Source organism: Alexandromys fortis, unplaced genomic scaffold (assembly GCF_014885135.2).
Source record: "Alexandromys fortis isolate MF-2015 unplaced genomic scaffold, M_Fortis_MF-2015_v1.1 scaffold_2_26212498_36691700, whole genome shotgun sequence".
In the NCBI taxonomy this organism is placed as follows: domain Eukaryota; kingdom Metazoa; phylum Chordata; class Mammalia; order Rodentia; family Cricetidae; genus Alexandromys; species Alexandromys fortis.
Window position 1 is genome coordinate 2,482,759 of NW_026067931.1, and position 8,731 is coordinate 2,491,489.

The 8,731-nt window shown below is 36.0% G+C and overlaps 1 pseudogene; it reads left to right on the top strand.

Annotated features, from left to right (window-relative positions):
- Positions 1–3,260: 3,260 nt before the first annotated feature.
- LOC126503664 (heterogeneous nuclear ribonucleoprotein C-like) lies at positions 3,261–4,473 on the top strand (annotated as a pseudogene).
- Positions 4,474–8,731: the final 4,258 nt, after the last annotated feature.

An 8,731-nucleotide genomic window follows, 5' to 3' on the forward strand; every position in this document is an offset into this window, starting at 1 on the left:
TCAGGCTTTTTTTTTTTCCTGTCATAACACTTTATTTTTATTCATTTTATTTATTTATTTATTTATTTATTAAAGATTTCTGTCTCTTCCCCCCCAGCCGCCTCCCCTTTCCCTCCCCCTCCCCCAACCAAGTCCCCCTCCCTCGTCAGTCCAAAGAGCAATCAGGGTTCCCTGCCCTGTGGGAAGTCCGAGGACCACCCACCTCCATCCAGGTCTAGTAAGGTGAGCATCCAAACTGCCTAGGCTCCCACTAAACCAATAGGTGCAGTAGGATCAAAAACCTATTGCCACTGTTCTTGAGGTCTCAGTAGTCCTCATTGTCCGCTATGTTCAGCAAGACCGGTTTTAACCCAGGCTTTTTCAGACCCAGGCCAGCTGGCCTTGGTGAGTTCCCGATAGGACATCCCCATTGTCTCAGTGTGTGGGTGCACCCCTCGTGAGTAGATTTGGTCAGCACCACATTGGAATGCCATTTTGTTCATTAAGATTTTTGTTCTGCCAAGTGCCCGCAGTCATTCAGTCCCAAAGAAACATACAGAGTTCTATATTAATTATAAACTGATTGGCCTATTAGCTGAGACTTCTTATTAACTCTTACAACTTATATTAGCCCTTAATTCTTTTCTGTGTTAGCCAAGTGACTTGGTACCATTTTCGGTGAGGCAGTCTGTTCTTGCTTGCTCTGTATCTGGTTTCCTCTGTGTCTGTGTGATGACTGAAGACTGAATTATTTCTTTTGCCAGAATTCTCCTGTTCTCACCTCTCCTATACTTCCTGCCTGATTGCCCTGCCTGGCTACTGTCCAATCAGCATTTTATTAAACAGGTACAAGAAACAAAAATCTTCACAGGGTAAAACCATTGTCCTATAGCACTAGAAAATGCCTTTGAGGTGTTAAAGCAGAATGATTGGGGTAAAACTCAGGAATTAGAACTGATGCTACTATACAAATAGTACTGAAAATCACAATAAGATCTGGGGTAACAAGTTGTATATATTTCAAAAATACAAGGATTTAAATAATTTCTTTCAATAAGTGTGAACAGGGTATCACTATTACAAGTGAACAAAGTCCAAATGTGGAAAGCAAAATATCTTGCCCTTGATTATCTTCCAGACCCTTTGCAACTTCACCAAATGTTATATGATGCTAGAGCAGCCCAAAAGGCTGTTATTAAAAAGTGTGAATGTGGCTGGAGTGTGGACACACATTCACTCCTTAGCAATCATGTGGTGACTCAATATATTCAATAACACCAGTCTCAGAACACCCTAATTCCCTCTGACCTCCCCAGACACCAGGCACATACATGGTGCACATGGACCATTTAAACATCATTTTTAAATCTTTTGAAATGTTTTATCACCTTTAAAAATGTTTGTATAATCAAAATAAGATAAAGTAACAAACAAAACTATAATTCAGACATGTTTTATAGTCCAATATTCAGAGGTATTAAATCAAAATACAGAGAAAAAAATTACATGGGATGAAGTTCTGTGTCTTAAAATACAAGATAAAATGGAAATCTAAATATATTTTTTAATTAATAGATAAACCACACTGAGTTCATATTAAACTATTACATAATACCTGACGTTGGTTTTAAAAATGTCTCTACTACTATTTGACGAACAGATGTAAGCATGTATTACTTTAATCCATTCATTCTACTGCATGCAGATGGAAGAAACACTTTGCATTTTAATTAAATATTGAGTGTGTAACTAGGCTTTGTATGTTCAATATTAACACCAAGAATATGACTTAAGTGAACGTTTACTTTTGGAATCAACACCAACCTTAGGATTAGAATCATGTGTTGACGTCATAAATAGATTTTCTTAAGATTTATTACTGTTTTTGCAACCTGCTTTTTATTTTACCAAGTAATTATCCTTCTACTTGTAAAAACTAACCAAATTTCAAACATACTTAAAGGAAAACATATTAATGATGAATCCATACCAAGAAGAAAGTACTACACAAAATATTCCAATTTTTGTTGCTGAGATTCAAAGAAATCATAGCGTAAGTGCTCCTTACAATTTGAATTTTTACTCTATCAAAGCTTTAAACTACTTGTAATATTATTTTATTCTTCACTCTTAATATCATGATAAAATGAAGAATTCCAGAAGTTCTATAAATGTTAGCAACAAGCTTTAAGTTTTCATGCTGATTTCTATCTCATACTTGAGATTTGCTATAAAATGGTATAAATAAGAGTTCTTAAACACATGAAGCTATGTAGTAAAAGTACAATTACTGTCAATCTCACTACTTCTCTTTATACCATTTTATTGAACAGTCACAAGCAATGCAAAAATTCTAACATATTTTAGAGCATATTGGTAGATGGATTCTATATTCTCTGTAACAGTAGAACACCCCTGATGAAGGACAGACCCAGAAGTAATTCACACATATTCTGTGAAAGAGCTGGTTTGGTAGGATAATATTTCACCAGATTATGAACAACTCGCACTTATGTTTCTTTCTGTGCATATTAATATGAAACCGATTAAACATTTTATAGATTTAGAAGGAATCTGGTTATTATACAGAATAAATGCCAGATTTCCTTTATTTGAGAAAAAAATTAGAGAAGAAAGGCTAAAATATGCTCATAATAATGTTATTGAGTTAAGTGTGAACTCCGTATAGCTATAGAAATATATGCTTAAATTTTCTTTACATATTTATGTTTCCTATTATTGCCCTCTCACAGAATCAAGAAGTAAACTTCTGATGGTTAAAATAACAACCTCTAACATAGAACTTTGTTTCTAAGAATTGTTCTTTAACACACGAGGTGATAAATTATATTTCTGGGTCAGAGAACATGGAAGACTGTTCTGGAATATTTATTGAATAAGAAGCTAGGCATACGTACAGGAAAGGATGAAAAATTTCTAAATGGAGGTATACGCTAATAGAATTCAATGCCCATTAACAAAAACAACAATTTGAACAAATAAGTAAATAAAAACTATATATTTTGCAACTCCAACAAAACAACAAAATATCTGCAAGTCTATGGTGGGAGAGGTGTGAATTAAACAAGAAAAATATAGAAAGAGTCTGAACTGTGGAGAGACAGAACGAAAGGTCGTGCGCTGCTCGCCTGCTGGAGCTTTGGCGTCTAGGCAGGGACCCGCAGTAGGAGCAAAGGTCTCTTCCTTCTCCTTCCTCCCATGAGATTTTTTTGATTTTCAGCTACAGTTCAGCTTTGTGGGAAACCTTATCAACAAAGGAGATGGCTAGCAATGTTACCAACAAGACAGATCCTCGATCCATGATTTCCCTTGTATTCATTGGGAATCTCAATATTCGTGTCATCAAGGAGTCTGATGTGGAGGCAATCTTTTCAAAGTATGGCAAAATTGTGGGTTGCTTTGTGCATAAGGGCTTTGCCTTCGTCCAATATGTCAATGAAAGAAATGCTCGGGCAGCTGTAGCTGGAGAGGATGGCAGAATGATTGCTGGCCAGGTTTTAGATATTAATCTAGCTACAGAGCCAAAAGTAAAGCGAGGAAAAGCAGGTGTGTAACGATCTGCAGCCGAGATGTACGGGTCAGTACCAGAACACCCTTCTCCGTCCCCTCTGCTCAGTTCCTCATTTGATTTGGACTATGACTTTCAATGGGATTATTATGACAGGATGTACAGTTACCCAGCACGCGTTCTCCCTCCTCCTCCTCTCCTCCTCCTCCTTTTCCTTCCCTTCCCTTCCTCCTCCTCCCCCTCCTTCTCCTCTTCTCCTCCTCCGCCCCCACCTCCTCCTCCTTTTCCTTCCCCTCCCCCTCTCCCTCCCCCCCTCTTCATCCTCGTTCCCCCCTCCCCCTCCTCCTCCTCTTCCTCTTGCCCCAATGTGTTTCTGGAAACACCTCTCGAAGGGACAAAAGTGGATTCAATTCGAAGAGTGGACAATGGGGCTCTTCTTCCAAATCTAGAAAGTTGAAAGGTGATGGCCTTCAGGCCATTAAGAAGGAGCTGACTCAGATAAAACAAAAAGTGGATTCTCTGCTGGAAAGCCTGGAAAAAAATTGAAAGAGAACAAAGCAAACAAGCAGAGCTGTCTTTCTCATCTCTACTGAGAAGTCTGAGGAGGAGCAGAGCAGGGCCTCTGTGATAAAAGGCCAGACGAACGTCAAGATGGAGAGTCTGGGGCAGGCGCAGATGACTCTGCTGAGGAGGGCGACCTGCTGGATGACGACGACAAGGAGGATCGAGGGGATGACCAGCTAAAGGTGATCAAGGACGATGAAAAAGAAGCTGAGGAAGGAGAGGATGACAGAGACAGCACCAATGGGGAGGATGACTTTAAGCACATAGCAGAGTTTAGAAATCTTATCCCGCTATTCTTTTACCTAGGCGCTTGTGAGAGATGGAAGTACCACCAGGTCCTCTCCCCTAGGGTCTTCAGCACATTCTCACTGTTCGCCCTCTCCTTATCCTGTGTTCATTGATGCATGTTTGCCTTGTGCCTACTTCCATTCTCACTTGTTTTGATGATGCTCCTTAATAGTTTTGTTATGTCTTACCTTATAAGTTTTGCTTTTAATTTTGATACCTCTTTGACTTAACAATAAAAAAGATGTATGGTTTTCATCAACTGTCTCCAAAATAATCTCTTGTTATGCAGGGAGTACAGTTCTTCCCATTCATATGATTTCAGTGGTTGCTTCCCTAACTGTAGAGACATCTCATTTACTTGTAATCCCCGAGAGCAACTTTGTATTAGAGGTGTGTATTTTCCCTCACTTGAGTGGGGCTGTTCAATATGAATGTAACCACGTATTTTTGTGAATGAGAGTTGGCATGTCTAATGAATCTTACAGGAAAATAGTATAATAGTATTAATATTTGTTTTCTAATGTTAATACCATGTTTTATTTTTGTGAACAGCCTGATGTTTGGGATCTTTTTCTCAAAATAAACAATTCCTTATTAAACCAGAAAAAAAAAAGAGAGACTGAAATGTATTGCAGTGGAACTCTAGTGAATAAATTCTGTTTAATAAAAAAAAATCAAAAATCATTATAAAACACTACAGTAATAATTATTGTGGGAAAATTCTACTGAGGGATATAAAATCAAATGAAATAACTTTTGTAAATATTTTCATTATAATACAGTATGTCTCTCAATGTTTATATTAAATTTAAAGAAATACACTAATTTTCCTATAGAAAAAGCCAGCATATACACTCCTAGTAAAGTTATAAAGGTCAATATCACTATTTATGACATGTATACCTCAAGATACCTTTATCCACATAAAATGATACACAAAGGACACAGCACTCACCATGTGATAATTCTGCCAAAAGATATTTAACACAGACCAGACACATGACATCAAATAACTCAAATTGGGAGAAGTTCATCAGATCAGATCAAAATTCTGTAACACTGCTGTGGTCCTGGATGTCAGATAGACACTGTGACAAGCTTCTTGGGGCCAAGAAATAATACCTGAACCAACTTCAGGGTTGTGCATAGAGTTCTGAAATATCAAATAAGAGTGAGGAAATTTCAACATAATATTTGTGTTTAATTCATAAATTTTAAGCAGCTAATTTTCTGTAATTTATGAATTAATGATAATTATGTAAGATATAACACTTGCAAAAATGAGGTGTAATCACACAAACATTCCCCTACCAATTTTGTGACTTTTTATAAGCCTGGAATGAACTCAACCTTAAAAGTTAAAAATTTAAGTTGATCTATATGCTATTTTTAAACACAAATTTCCCATTCCCATATTTATCAACAAAGGCAATGGATTTCATATTAATTTATTTTAATTTTTAACACTAATAATTATAATAAGACAATAAGCTAGTAGAAGGAAAAAAGGTGAATTATTTCATACCATAAGAAAGTAAATTCCAGATAGTCTATGGTTCTCTTTTTTTAGAATTGTTTTAATACAATCTTTTCTCATTTTGCATAGTTATCTCCATTCCTACTCGCTCCCTTTCTCCCATCCTACCCTTTCCCCAGTCCTCCCTCCATTCATTCCTCAGAAAGGGTAAGGTTTCCCATGCGGAGTCAAAAAGTGTGACACTTCACTTTGAGGAAAGACTAAAACCCTCCCCTCTATATCTAGACTAAACAAGGCACCCATCAAAGAGAATGTACTTCTAGATGCCAGTTCAAGCACTAGCAATAAATCCTGGTACGACTGCCAGTGGCCCCACAGAATGCCCAGCCCTCACAACTCTCCTCCACATTCACTGGGGCTAGTTTGGTCCTATGCAAGTTCCCTCGCTATCAATCCAGAATCAGTGGGCTCTCACTAGCTCAGGTCAGCTGTTTCTGTGGGTATCACCATCATGGTCATATTATTAGTCCTTCCTCTCTTGGACTAGTCTCAGGTAGCATTGCCCAGTGCTTCGCTGTAGATCTCTGTATTTACTATCATCAGTTGCTGGATGAAGGTTCTATGATGAGAAATAAGGTATTCATCCATCTAATTATAGGGGAAGGCCAATTTAAATATCCTCACTACTGTTATTTAGAGTCTTAGCTAGGGTCATCCTTTCCCCAGTGCCGTGTTTCTCATTAGCCCTTTCATGGCTCCCTCAATCAAGATATCTCTTTCCTTTCTCTCCCTCTGTGCTTCCCCTTTCTTGAGCATCCCATTCCCTCATGTTCTCCTCTGTAGTCTGTGGTTCTTTCCTAAGAGGAAACATTTTAAAATGTGGTAGGAAAAGTCATCTGTTTAATTAAAAAATGATTTATCATGTTCCAAAATACAAAAGGAAAAGCAAATACATAAAAAGCTCTCCAGATGAGATGGCTACACAGTGCCAACAAAATTGTTGAGCTATGGCTATTTTCTTATTTTATTTTTAAAAATTGCTTGCATAAATAAAATTGTGACAGTATCTTATTAGACAGACAGCTTTATGTGGTTCTGAAACTTGCATTATGAGAATTTTCAAGCTTTCTTTTTCTCCAATGCTTTTAAAATCTCAAAAAAATATAAAAAAGAACAGAATAAAATGATAACACGCTGTTTAGTTATTTATTTTTCATTATTATTACTTGTATTTCCCTGATATAGCTTTTGAATTCATTTTGTTTTTACTTCTGTATTTGGACTGTCTGTTTTTGAAATCTATTTGAGAACAATTTTCAGTTGGTTCACAGGACAATTTCTTCATCGTGTTAAGTTGCTTACTATTTGGAAGAAAAAGGCTTTTCGTGATTGTTTAAGATTCTTTGCATACAATCACTCCATCAATGAGCCTGCTTCATTTCATTATTTCTGTTCCCACCAACAGGGAGCTGAGTGAACACTCTAAGGAGGTGATAAAGTAGATTTGGTCTCCTGTTACTAAGAAGAATTTATTTTCTACGAAAGTACACTAGAGGAGCCAGAGAGATTTTTTTTAAGTCAAAATAATAAATCAAGTTTTTAAATTAGAGTTGTACTTTAAAAGCTACATAATATGGATTTCAATATATTTTACATAAAAATTGCAGATCTCTTTCAGATTTAAAAACTACCCTCTAAGTTAATATAAACATAAAGGCACTTCATGGTGGTCAAAAGGTCATGAGTATGCACATGCACTGCACAACACATGGAAATTTTTATTTGAAATAAAAAATAAGATCAGAAGTAAAATAGAATCAATATTAATGACAGAGTAAAAATTCTCAGCCATTTGGAATACTCCGACCTGTGTAAAGTACACAGTCCTACTGATGGCATCGCCACACAGTGCTTTAGGAACTCTAAGTATAAAGCTACTTGAAATGAAGTTTTTAATAAATATTATATTTCAATAATCTCAAAAAAAGTCACATTCTTTGGTTCAAGGCTTATTTTCCTTCTGAAATATTTTAGGAAAATAATCACAATTACTTCAAAGTTCAGCAAAATTATCATGATTGCTTAATGTTAAGAAAGGTGAAAAGTTAAAAATAACTGAAGCTAAGTGAATTCTATTTTATCTCATAATACTGTGTAATTAGCGAAATTTGTTTGTATGAAGATATGTTGTAAGCTTTGCTGCCATCTCATCTATAAGGACAAAGATGAATACATGGTATTAATATATCAATTTTAAGACACTTATAAAGCAATTGAGACAAAATATACTAACATATTCCTGAGTTTCTTAGAGTTAGTGAAATAATTTGCCCACAAATTTCTTTAAAATTCATTTGCTATAAGTAGTTTAGGGAAAATAAAATTTTAGATAATCATATTTTCCTGTAAGAAAAAAAAACACAAAAAAGAAGTCAAAAAACAAAACCAAAAACTGAACTTCATAGGAACTTGTTCCCATAAGTGTGGGCTGTCATAACAAAAAGATGCATACTGGAAGATTTAACTGCTCACTTTCTCTCGGTTCCAGAGGAGTCAAGTTCAAGATCAGAATATTTATCAATTTGACTTTCTTTGACTTCTCTCCTTGTGCTTGTTCCCCACATGAGTGTCCCTAAGCTCTACACAGCCATCTTCTTATGAGGGAACTATATGATCAGATTCACATTCTAGACATCTTGGGGTTTGGGAATTCACTGCAATTTATTTTTGTTTTTCTCCAAGATTGTATTGCCAAGTTACAATTGTCTTTAAAAATAAAGTTATAACAGCAAGATTAGAACAACATTTTATAATGTACAATGGACTACCACTATCAAGCAGATGGAATACACTTTCTAAACTTTCATCCTCTGAAAGATTTTGTTAATAACTGA